Here is a 13,036-nt window from a genome sequence, read left to right as displayed (position 1 = left end):
AAAGGCTTGAATCATCTCACAAGCCAGGGCATTCTGCACTGGGATGGCACTCTCTCAAGTCACTACTGGTGATATTTTTAGCAACTGGGCTACCACTTGTGGCTGAGACTATCCATGACCACATACCACTTGGACAGGGGAATCCTCCTTGACAGCAGGGAGGTATGTGATCTAGCCCTCAAACTGAGTTTGTCATTTTAGTCCACTTCCAGAATCACTTGTGTTGGTGGGTCCTCTGGGCAGCAGATATCAAGGCAGGGTTAGAAACTCAAGAGGTTTATTGCTGATAACATCTATTAAAGGACAAAAGGGAAAAGGAGCAGTAGTCAGGATAAAACTTTAAAGCATGATACAGGTCTGACACCTGGAAAGGAGAAGGGAAAGGAAGAAGGACAGAATAGTTAAGAGCCTTAAACTGAAGTATGGCTTTGACAAAATCTTGGCCAGCACACAGAGGGGGCCAACATCGGGCAGAAATGTCCAGGCACTTGTAGCTAAGCCATGCTTAGTCACCTATCTGAAATAGACTGGGAGCTTCCTGGAGATAGTGGCTCTGGTGCGTAGTAACTGGAGGACAGAAGAGGACTTCTGAGGTTTTGGTAATGATCTGTTTCTTAGTCTGGATTTCATGTGTGTGGTCATTTTATAAAATTTTATCAAGCCCAGTTTTTATTTGTGAACTTTCATGAATATATGCTATATTCCTATTTTTTAAAAGTATTTTTTCTTAGGAAACTTAAGTTTCCATCGGTGCAGGACCTGCTACATAAATTATAGGACAGTCATACAATGGAATAATAAAATGGTTTTAAAATGATGATGAAAATCTATATTTACTGGTACTAAGGTATGTTTGTGATATAGCATTTTTTAATTTAAAAAAGTGACACAAAAATATGTTCAATATGATGCCTTTTACCAAAAATGTAATAAGGCATGTTTTTATACTTAGAGAAAGGATTATGGGTATTTTACATAAAATATTAATAGTGGTTATCTTTGGACAGTATATTAATGATTATCACTTTATCTTTTTAGTGTAGTTTCTAAATTTTTATAATGAAAATTTAATACTTTTCTAGTCAGATCACTTACCCAAAAAGTATTTTAAAATAAATGAATTGTTCTATGTTTTAAAATAAGTAATGAATCTATCTTTCAAGGCTCACACTGAGCATCTACAATGAACAGAACTTTGTGCTAGGTTTTTACAGAGATTAAAAAAAAATTTTTTTTTAATTTTTTTATGAGGATAAACTTTGGGAGTTTATCCTCTTCTTAGAGACATGACAGACACACACATAATTAGAGAGTTAGTTTATAGTTGACAGCCAGGTTATGAGATCCTATCCTTTAGGGTAGGGAATCAAAACTTTTTTTTATTGGGACTTCCCTAGTGGTCCAGTGGCTAAGAGCCCACGCTCTCAGTGCAGGGGGCTGGGTTTGATCCCTGGTCAGGGAACTAGATCCCACATGCCACAACTAAGACCTGATGCAGCCAAATAGATAGACTATTTTTTTTAAAGCTTATTTATCTATATGCACCCAGGGTCTTTTGCATCACCTGGAATATGATATCGAAGTTCCATATGTATTGAAGAAATTAGTTAATGAATAATAGATCAATTTAAAAAAAAGAATGTCAGATGAGTAAAAGGCATTTGGAACTAGGGAATTGTATGGGATGTCTACAGAACTGGCAATGTCATCCATGATCATGTTTCAGCCAGTCTATAAGGTGATGACTCCTGAATCCTTACCTCCTACACTTACTTCTTTCATGAGTTTTAGACAAATATTTATAACAGCAAACCTGATGCTGACACCTGGCTATTCCAAAGGCACCTGCAATGTTCAAGGTTGAATTCATTTTCCCACTAATCCTGTTCTTCCTTCTCCTGCTGCTAATGCCACTCAGACCAGAATCATAGAAGTCATCTTGGACTTCATCTTCTCCCTCAGTTTTCACATTCAGTTTGTTATTAAAATGTTATTTCTACTTCTTAGATCATTTTGGAATTTGGACTTTCCTCCCCTCTGGTTTCTTCCCTCTGGTCATTCTACCTTATTATCCGTTGTCTCTGTCATTGCTTAGTTGATTTTTCTATAATAAAATGCAAATTTAATCACAATTCTCCTCCTTAGGGTTGTCTAATAGCTCTTTGCTGTTGTCATAAAACCCACACTCTTTGATTAGCTTGGCTTACATTGTCTTCCACAATTGGTCCTTTCTACCTTGTCCACCTCCCCGCAAGGCTGGGAGCTCCTGGTGTTGGGGATTATATTCTCTTCATCTTCATCATTCCAGTGCCTAACACAGTTTTAAGAACCCAATAAAGCTTTCCTAAATGAGTGGATAAAGAGGTAAGCCCTGAAGTAGGCTTTGAAGTTTGGGTTAAGTGGATAAAATATAGATAGAGGATCTAATCTGGATCCTTTACACAATTATTGAGTTCCTAAGGTGAGTTTATTGATGAAAGACATTCCTTGTCATTAATTTTTGTATCTCCATAACGTTGCAATGTTTAGCATATAATAGATGTTCAATACATATTTGATTAACTAATCAATAAGTTGATTAATGTTATTATGTATTAAGCCAAGTGAGTATTTCTTTTGGGAAATGTAATGCTTAATTAGCTACAGAGCAACTTATTTGGGGAACAGATGAAAACTCCATTAATACTTTGTGACAAGGCTACTATGCTCGCCAGATACCTGAGCAAACAGAACAGCCCTGAAGGCAATTAAATAGGGCATATTTTTTATTGACCAGAATAGGGACCTGCTGTTGAAGAGGACACCTGTCTTCCTGAGGTCAGCAGCTCCAGCATTAGGTTTAATAACTGTAACCAGATCTGGCTACAGGTGCTGCCAGAACAGGGCTATCCCAAGGTGTCATTCAGTTCAGTTCAGTCGCTCAGTCGTGTCCGGCTCTTTGCGACCCCGTGGACTGCAGCATGCCAGCCCTCCCTGTCCATTACCAACTCCCGGAGTTTACTCAAACTCATGTCCATTGAGTTGGTGATGCCATCCAACCATCTCATCCTCTGTCATCCCCTTCTTCTCCTGCCTTCAATCTTTCCCAGCATCAGGGTCTTTTCAAATGGGTCAGTTCTTTGCATAAGGAGGCTAATTTTGGATAAATACCTCCTGGAGGCTTTTAGTATTTCAAAATGAAGACTGTATGCTCTAAGAAGTCATAAAAATTACTGGAGTTTCCATTTTCAGTAGATAGTTAAACTCACATCTTTTATAGTTGGGACATGTAATGGACATGCTGACATTTTAATACTTATATTGAGGTTTAGAAGTCAAATATTTTACTAGGAACTTGTTAAGGTCCTAGGAACTTGTTTGCAAAATAGCAGTGTTATAAAAAGTGACCCTGGTGCAATATGATCACTCCTTTCGGAGAACTTGCAAGTAAATTTAGTTAGTTAAAGCTTCTGCCAGCATGATTCTAGCCCAGGGAATAACAAGGATATCTTCAGTTGCCAGTTGATCTTATCTGCTGCTTCTCCTGCTGCCTAATTTGGAGAAACTCCGTTTTGCTGCAGGTTCAAGTCTCTGGATTATTGTACCGTTGGACTTTTTTTCTCCATCTATTTGTTTCTCTGGAGCTTTTGAGGAAACTTTGTGGTCTGTGATGTAGTGCCTTTTACTCAAAATACAACAGGGTAAGCTGGTTAAAATATCAACAGTCAAGACTTTGTAAAGCTTTTTTTTTTTTCCTCTTTGTAAAGCTTTTTGACAGGAAGGGTATTAACCAACTTATTAGTTAAATGAAGAGATTAAAACTTAATAACAACCTTGGCTAATCTTCCATCATTAAGTTGGAATGTGGCTAAAGGCTTTCTACTGTCATGCCAACACAAAATGCTTTTCTTACTTCCGGTTTAACTAGCTAGTAACTTCAACAAATAAAGCTTAAATCTTAAATTGAGATGGTTTCCTTTTGGCCCTCAAGAGCAGAAAATGCAGAAACAAAAAGGAAGAAGACCAATTTATTCATCCTGGTCACCAAGAGGCTTGGAGCTTTAGGGAAATATTTCCCCAGAGATGAAACGATGTCATTTACAGTTCTCTAGAAAATTAATAAGGCAATTTGATATTTAATGCTTCTGCAGTCTTAGCATAGTGTCTTTTTTTTAATTTATTTTTTTTTATTGAAGGAAAACTGCTTTACAGAATTTTGCTGTTTTCTGTCAAACCTCAGCATGCATCAGCCATAAAGTGAGTGAAGTCGCTCAGTCGTGTCCGACTCTTTGCGACCCCATGGACTGTAGGCCACCAGGCTCCTCCGTCCATGGGATTTCCCAGGCAAGAATACTGGAGTGGGTTGCCATTCCTTCTCCAAGCATAGTGTCTTCTTATAGCCCTGAGCTATGTGTTTAAGTGCACATCAAAATGTCAAAGTGAACCTCTACACATCACCCCTTCCTGCTGTTTTAAAAATGGTTTCTTTCTTAATTATTTTCAGACTAACAACTTTATTTGAAAACAATTTGAAATGTCTCTGAGTAATTATGAGCAAGGGCTTCCCCGTGGTAAAGGGGTTCAGTGGTAAAGAATCTGTCAGTTCAAGGAGATGCAAGAGATGCGAGTTGATCCTTAGGTTGGGAAGATCCCCTGGAGGAGGAAATGGCAATCCACTCCAGTATTCTTGCCTGGAAAATCCCAAGGACAGAGGAGTCTGGTGGGCTACAGTCCCTGGGGTCACAAAGAGTTGGTCATGACTGAGTGAGGATGCAGACATGCAATTATGAGCAAAGCTGGTCATCTGGTACTCGCTCAACATTCAGTTCAGTTCAGTCGCTCAGTCGTGTCCGACTCTCTGTGACCCCATGAATCGCAGCACGCCAGGCCTCCCTGGCCATCACCAACTCCAGAGTTTACTCAAACTCATGTCCATCGAGTCGGTGATGCCATCCAGCCATCTCATCCTCTGTCATCCCCTTCTCTTCCTGCCCCCAGTCCCTCCCAGCATCAGGGTCTTTTCCAATGAGTCAACTCTTCACATGAGGTGGCCAAAGTATTGGAGTTTCAGCTTCCGCACCAGTCCTTCCAATGAACACCCAGGACTGATCTCCTTTAGGATGGACTGGTTGGACCTCCTTGCAGTCCAACGGACTCTCAAGAGTCTTCTCCAACACCACAGTTCAAAAGCATCAATTTAGGAGCAAATGCAGCCTTCTTGGAGTTTGGTACTTATGAATATCCTAGTGGTTAAAGGCACCAGTTCTGAAATCTGATGTACTGGGTTTGAGTCCTGCGTCCACTGCTCACTAGTTATGACTTGTGCAAGTTAATTAAAATCTCATTGGTTAAGTAGTGAAATTTGTTCAGCTGTGTCTGACTCTTTGCAACCCCACGGACTATACAGTCCATCGAATTCTCCAGGCCAGAATACTGGAGTGGGTAGCCTATCCCTTCTTCCCAACCCAGGAACCAAACCAGGTCTCCTGCATTGCAGGCAGATTCTTTACCAACTGAGCTATCAGCGAAGCCCATTGTGTTAAAAGGGAACAATAAGAGGATCTACTAGCCTAACACAGTGCCTTGCACAGTAGCAAGTGCTTGGTAAATCTAATTAGCAATAATAATAATAACAAGCAACAGCAGAAAAACCTTTTACCTACAAGATTTTGCATTAAGTTTTGAGAATACAAAAGTATGTAAGATATGTGTTCCATCCTTCTCAGGCTGATTGGAGAGAAAGGATACATATACACATATGTTATTAGACATATATATTAATAATAAGTTGAGCCTCACAGCTGTGAGTGGGTGAAGGGAAGGTTTGTTGAAGAAGAAAGACAGGAGCTTGACCTTGGAGGAAAGGCAGGATCCAGATATGTTGTCTACAAGACCGGGTGTATTCTCAGGGCTGTCAAAATTGCATAACTGACTTTTCTTGTCAATCTTCTTGAGCATCTCAGGCACTTCAAAGGCTAAGAATTCATGGGGCAGGGAGGTAGGGGCAGTTAAAAGGTCTTTGGCTGTTTTTATTTTTAAACTTAATGTTTTCAGTTTGGTCATTTGAAAACAAAGATTTGTTGCTAGCTTAAAAATACTTCTTTTCCTTAAGTAAATATTTTGCAGAATGAAGAATGGAAATAATCCTCTGCCACAACAAAAAATTATGGTATATTTTAGCTCTCTCGCGTCCGTGCTTCCAAGATGACCAAGAAAAGAAGGAACAACGGTCGTGCCAATAAGGGCCGTGGCCACGTGCAGCCTATTCCCTGCACCAACTGTGCCCGATGCATGCCCAAGGATAAGGCCTTTAGGAAGTTCATCATTCGGAACATTGTAGAGGCCACAGCCATCAGGGACATTTCTGAAGCAAGTGTTTTCGACGCCTATGTACTTCCCAAGTTGTATGTGAAACTACATTACTGCGTAAGTTGTGCCATTCACAGCAAGGCAGTCAGGAATCGCTCTCGGGAAAGCCCAGAAGGACCGAACACCTCCACCTGGATTTAGACCTGCGGGTGCTGCCCCGCGTCCTCCACCAAAGCTCATGTAAGGATCCAAGTCCTCAAAGACTGAAGAAATATTGGTTTCTCTGAAAAGACAATAAAGTGGAAATTATACATTATGTAGCATGTTGAATATATGTTGCCAGATGGAGTGGGGGTTGTGTACATCTTATTTCTGTCTTTGGTCTCCCCAGTTTGCATAGCTTAGGGGTGGGGGCGAGGAATTAGGACATCTGTGTTTGATTAATTCAGCCTGGCAAACGGCTTAAGTTGGTGTCTTTAAAATGGGGAGGAAACTAGCAGAGTGAGGAGTGCATCAGGAAGTGACTTACACTAAGGTGTGCATTTCTCTTGTGGCAACATGAAGACTTTAATAAAAGTCCACAGCTTGAATAGCATAAGGGATCTGTACTCAGGTCCTTAACCTTGTCAAGTTTACTTGCCTACCTTGATCTGCTGCTAAGCCAATCACCCAGCCTTCATCTTTCTGTGGTACATTGCTCTACGGGGTGACAATGCCCTGAATGCCAGGTGTTGGTAGAAATTTGTGGAAGTCCCACAAGAGGGGAAAGAGGGGAGTTTGTGCAAAAAGTCTGGGAAAAGGCTGTAGTCTGTGTGGCAAAGGCTCATTTGTTCCAGAATTCAGAAATTAGAGGGTTCCCAGCTAGGAATACGCAGTTGACCCTTTAACAACATGGGTTTAACTGCAGGGGGCGGGGGTTGTTTTGTTTTCAGTAAATACATACTACGGGATCCACAGTTGGTTGAATCCTCAAGTGCGAAAGTACAGATACAAAAAGCTAACTCCATAATTATATAAGGATTTTGAAGAGATGGTACCCCTAACCAATGCTTTGTTCAAGGGTCAAATGTACACGTATATTTGAAAAATTAATATGTAAATGGTTTGCTAAGGACTTTGCTGGTTAGGTTATATGATTTTTTTCCTTAAGCTAAACTAGTAGCTTGGAAGTTTTGATTAAATTAACACATTGTTCTGGGACAAAAAAAAATTGTGCTATATTTTATAGTAAAAGTATATACATGCCTACCTTTTTTTGAGATAACATAAACAGATATATCCCTGGTCCTGAGATATAATAAAACCTCTGGACTATTCAAGTTTATGGACAGCTTAATAAATCATGCTTAAGGAAAAGTGTGTGGTCCAATTTAGTCCATGGGAAATATGATAGTGAGTTTGATGAGGGTGACAGCAGTGAAGAGGGGGAGAAGTGTATAGATTCATGATCTTTACAGACAGCCTACTTTAGACATGATATATGGAAGTTAATAATAATATTTTCCAAAAAGACTCTTCTCTAGAGACAATAAAGATATTTGGTGCTCTATCATAACTAGAAACTTAATCAAAAGATAGTAAAAACAAAAAAAACCCAAACAATGACATGCTGCTGGTGGAGCTACTAAAATATCTATCTTGAAACCATACTCATTCATTTATTCTTTTATTCATTAAAACTTAATATATTATGTTTCCTTCTATGTGCCATGCAGTATATGTTAGGTATTGCATATCCAATTGTGAAAAAAATAGATGTTTCCTTCTCTCATGGAGCTAGAAGAACACAGACAATAAAATATCACTATATAATTGTACATTCATCCATTTACTCCAAGAACTAATTCTTTTAAGACTTTTTCTGTTGTGGATCATTTTTAAAGTCTTTGTTGAACTTGTTACAATATTACTTCTGTTTTCTATTTTTTGGTTTTTTGGCCCCAAGGCATGTGAGATCTTAGTTCCCTGACCAGGGATCAAACCTGCATCCCCTGCATCGGAAGTCGAAGTCTTAACCCCTGGACCACCAGGGAAGTACCAAGAACTAATTCTTGAGCACATATTCTGTGTTGGGGAATATTTAGGGTTCTGAAGACATAATGATGAGCAAAAATAGACTGGTTTCTGCCATCATGGGGCCTACATTCTGAAGAGAAAGGCAACTTAGAGTTAACTAAGATAGTAAAGTTATAACTAAGTAAGAGCTATGAAGGAATACAGAATAAGGAAATTTGACCTCACAAAGAGGTCAAGGGAGGCCTTCCTGAAAAAGTGAAGATGGATGGAGAACTGAAAGAGGAGGAAGAGTTAGCTGGCAAGAGGGGGAAGGGGAGAACATTTCAGATAGAGGGAAAAGCATGTTGCTGAGGCCATGATATGTTATAGAGGCTGAAAGATGTTAAATTTGGCTAGAAGATGAAGATTAATCCATGCAAGAGACAGAGAGGGAAGTTAGAGGTGAAGAAACTAACCCACAGAAGCTGTGAGAAGACAGTGTTTCAAAAAGGAAATCATGGACAACAGAGTCAAATGTTGCTGAGAGGTTAAGTAATATGAGAACTGAGAATGTCCCCTGGATTTCACAACTTGCAGGTCATTGGTCAGTCCAGTGGAATGATGGGCCAGAAGCCAGAATGGAATGGTTTGAGAGTGAGTCAAAGGTCAGTGAGGAAATGTAGGGAGCAAGAGTATAGATTAGGAATCACATTTGGTCACATGTAATGGAACCTGATGACAGTAGCTTAACTAAATAGAGTTATTTTTCTCACATAGCAAGAATGACAGAGGGTGACATTCAGGCTGGTGCAGTGGTTCCATGATATCATTAATGTCCTAGAACCTTTCTTTCTGTTCTGTCATCCTCAGTGTGTGGCTTTTTCTGTTTTGTTTTGTTTTTTTCCAATCAGGAATTCAAAATGGCTACTCACTATCAAGCCATTGCTACAGACAGAAGGAAGAAAGAAACATCAGGGGAAAGGTCTGATACCTATACCAGGAAAGCAAACATCGTCTAAATCCACAGCTGACTTCACATCATCTGTCAGAGCTGTGCCATGTGGACATTCCTAGCTGCAAGGGAGGCTAGGAAATGAAACTCTTTAGTTTGACCCATGTACTTATACATACATATATGCAGAGTACATCATGAGAAATGCTGAGCTGGCTATAGCAAAAACTGGAATCAAGATTGCCAGGAGAAGTATCAATAACCTCAGATATACAGATGACACCACCCTTTATGGCAGAAAGTGAAGAACTAAAGAGCCTCTTGATGAAAGTGAAAGAGGAGAGTGAAAAAGTTGGCTTAAAACTCAACATTCAGAAAACTAAGATCACATCCGGTCCCATCACTTCATGGCAAATAAGATGGGAAAACAGTGGAAACAGTGGCAGACTTTATTTTGGGGGGCTCCAAAATCACTGCAGATGGTGACTGCAGCCATGAAATTAAAAGACGCTTACTCCTTGGAAGAAAAGTTATGACCAACCTAGACAACATATTAAAAAGCAGAGACATTACTTTGCCAACAAAGGTCCATCTAGTCAAGGCTATGGTTTTTCCAGTAGTCATGTGAGAGCTGGACTATAGAGGAAGCTGAGTGCCAAAGAATTGATGCTCTTGAATAATGGTGGTGGAGAAGAGTCTTGAGAGTCCCTTAGACTGCAAGGAGATCCAACCAGTCCATCCTAAAGGAAATCAGTCCTGAATATTCATTGGAAGGACTGATGCTGAAGCTGAAACTCCAATACTTTGGCCACCTGATGCAAAGAACTGAATCATTGGAAAAGACCCTGATGCTGGGAAACATTGAAGGCAAGAGTAGAAGAGGAGGACAGAGGATGAGATGGTTGGATGGCATCACCAACTCAATGGACATGAGTTTGAGTAAACTCCGGGAGTTGGTGATGGACAGGGAGGCCTGGCGTGCTGCAGTCCATGGGGTCACAAAGAGTCGGACACGACTGAGCGACTGAACTGAGCTGAGTTTGACCCATTGCTTCCGTGAGAGAATCAGCTTCTGTGGGAAACATGGGAGAAGGATGTTGAGAAGGCGACCACTGCAGCTGCACAGCATGCATAAATCACATGTTCAAAAAGTGTGTCACAAAGGGAAGGAGATAATAAGATCATAGGATGATAGTTGGAGGGGGGATGTGGAATTGAGTGACTTTTTTTTTTTAATGGGAATGACTGGAATGTATTTCAAACTTGATAAGAAGGATCTAATCAAGAAAGAGAAAGCTTAAACATACAAGAACAAAAAACTATAACTGACAGTGTAATGTTCCTTAGAAGGAGGGAATGGAATCTAAATGAGAAGTGCTGTGCTGTGCTTAATCGCTCAGTCGTGTCCGACTCTCTGCGACCCAATGGACTGTAGCCCACCAGGCTTCTCTGTCCATGGGGATTCTCCATGCAAGAATACTGCCATGCCCTCCTCCAGGGGGTCTTCCCAACCCAGGGATCAAACCCAGGTCTCCTGCATTGTAGGCGGATTCTTTACTGCCTGAACCACCAGGGAAGGACAGGCTCTCAGTTTTAACAACAGGAAGGAGGAAAGTAGGTTTATATGCTTTATATTCAGAAATGGTGCTTCTCTTTCCTCTATAATGTTGGAGATGAGGTTTGCTATTGCCAATGAGAAGACAGAAAGAAGTGATCAGGGTTTTGAGAAATTTGAGATGTTAAAGTTTGAAATACCTGTTTTAGAGTAAAACTGACTCAAGTACAAAGGGCACGAATAAACTGCAATCAGGGAAGTGTTCCCATGTGACTTTCCTGAGAAGTATGTTACAGAATGAGCTTCCGACAATCAGAATGAATAGAAAGACATCAACAAAAGGCCCAGCGTTGAGTATTAAATATACAGTGATTTACAGAACTACCCACACCCATGCCTATGCTTAGCTGACTATAGTCCCATTTCCATGATTAATGTAAACATCATTTATTCAAGAAAATATTGAGTGAATATCCTCTACACACTACATACTTATGCATGTTATGCAGCAAGCTAGGACAAGTTGGGGTGGGTGAGAAAGAGAGCCAGGGAGAGGGCAGCAGTGAGAAAGCAACTGCTTAAAAGGGTGGACAAACTCTTAACTGGGGAGGTGCATAGAAGTCTTAACATTCAGGCCTAGGGGGAGTGGCTAAACTCCACCCAGGCAATGACATGCAAGGGGCAGTCTGATCTGAGGATAAGATAGGCAATTGTCATGGTGCCAGGGTGCCAGGCAGGTGTCATGGTGCCAGGTGCCATAGAGCCATGGTGCCTAGAGTCAGATCAATTAGAAATAAGGCACCTGGAAGAGAGGTCTAGCTGTGAAGACAGTGGGTGCAAAGTTAGAGGGTGAAATAGGTTTTAGCAGGCCTGCTTTCTTCTTGGTTGATTCTTCAAAATATCAGCTTTGAGAGGTGGCAAGAAACCTAGATGTTAGATCCCCTAAAGTAAAGGAGCCTGAGAGACTGATACAAGAAAATTTCATCTGAATAATGTTGCCCATATTAAGAGCTAGGCTACCCTGCATATGTGTCTATCTTACACTGCATAGTGCAATAAGATATTTCTACCTCTATATTCTACTTACCACTAAGGATATTTCTATTAATATATTCTACTATCACTATGGAGAGACTATATCATACTCAACAGAGCAGACAGTAATAATAACAACCACTGTTTACTGTACATACATCAGACACTGTTCTAGATACATAATGGGTTATATTTCATCTTGTCCTTAAAACAGCCCTCTCAGTTAGCTATTATTGTTCCTATTTACAGAGAAGAGGATGCTGAACCTGGTCCAGTAAGTTTAAGTTATTTTGCCCAGTGTCTCATGACTGTAAATGGCCAAACAAGGATTCTAGCCCATGTGTGACTCCAGACCTACCACTATGCCATAACTCTTACATCACGCTGTTCTGGTACAGTGCTGAACACTTCATGTCACTTAATGATGTTAATGCTTAATGACTTAATTGGTCTACTTCTTTAGTAAGCAAAACTGGGATCTTAGCCCATTTCTCTGTTGCTAAAAATCACAAGACCATGCTGCCCTCTATCAGCTTCAGTGACATTGGCCACTGGTAATTTTCAGAATGAATTTGACTTACAAAAATACTTACAAAAAACATTTTACTCAACCTTACCACATATATTGGGCTTCGCTGGTGGCTCAGCTGGTAAAGAATCAGCCTGCAAGGTCTCTGAGGCCTGGGTTTGATCCCTGGGCACTCCAGTATTCTGGCTACCTACTCCAGTAGGCTGGTCGCAAAGAGTTGGACATAACTGAGTGACTTTCACTTTCACTTTTACCACATATATTATGAGCACTGAAGCCGACACATTTTTACACACAAAAATCAATGCAAAAATTTTTAATAACTATTAATTCAATTTGTGGTTCACTTCAGTTCAGTTCAGTCACTCAGTCACGTCTAACTCTTTGCGACCCCGTGAACCACAGCACGCCAGGCCTCCCTGTCCATCACCAACTCCTGGAGTCTACCCAAACTCATGTCCATTGAGTCAGTGATACCATCCAACCATCTAATCCTCTGTCATCCCCTCTCCTCCTGCCCTCAATCTTTCCCAGCATCAGTTCAGTTCAATTTAGCCGCTCAGTCGTGTCCGACTCTGTGACTCCATGGACTGCAGCATGCCAGGCCTCCCTGTCCATTACCAACTCCCAGAGTCCACCCAAACGCATATCCATTGAGTTGGTGATGCCATCCAATCATCTT

At 40.6% G+C, this 13,036-nt stretch overlaps 1 pseudogene; it reads left to right on the top strand.

The window, feature by feature from the left end:
- Positions 1-559: 559 nt before the first annotated feature.
- On the top strand, positions 560-6,604 carry LOC122703427 (annotated as a pseudogene).
- Positions 6,605-13,036: the final 6,432 nt, after the last annotated feature.

This window comes from Cervus elaphus, chromosome 11 (assembly GCF_910594005.1).
Source record: "Cervus elaphus chromosome 11, mCerEla1.1, whole genome shotgun sequence".
NCBI lineage: Eukaryota > Metazoa > Chordata > Mammalia > Artiodactyla > Cervidae > Cervus > Cervus elaphus.
The sequence above is the reverse complement of the archived record's forward strand: the minus strand, read 5'-3'. Positions and strand labels throughout refer to the sequence as shown.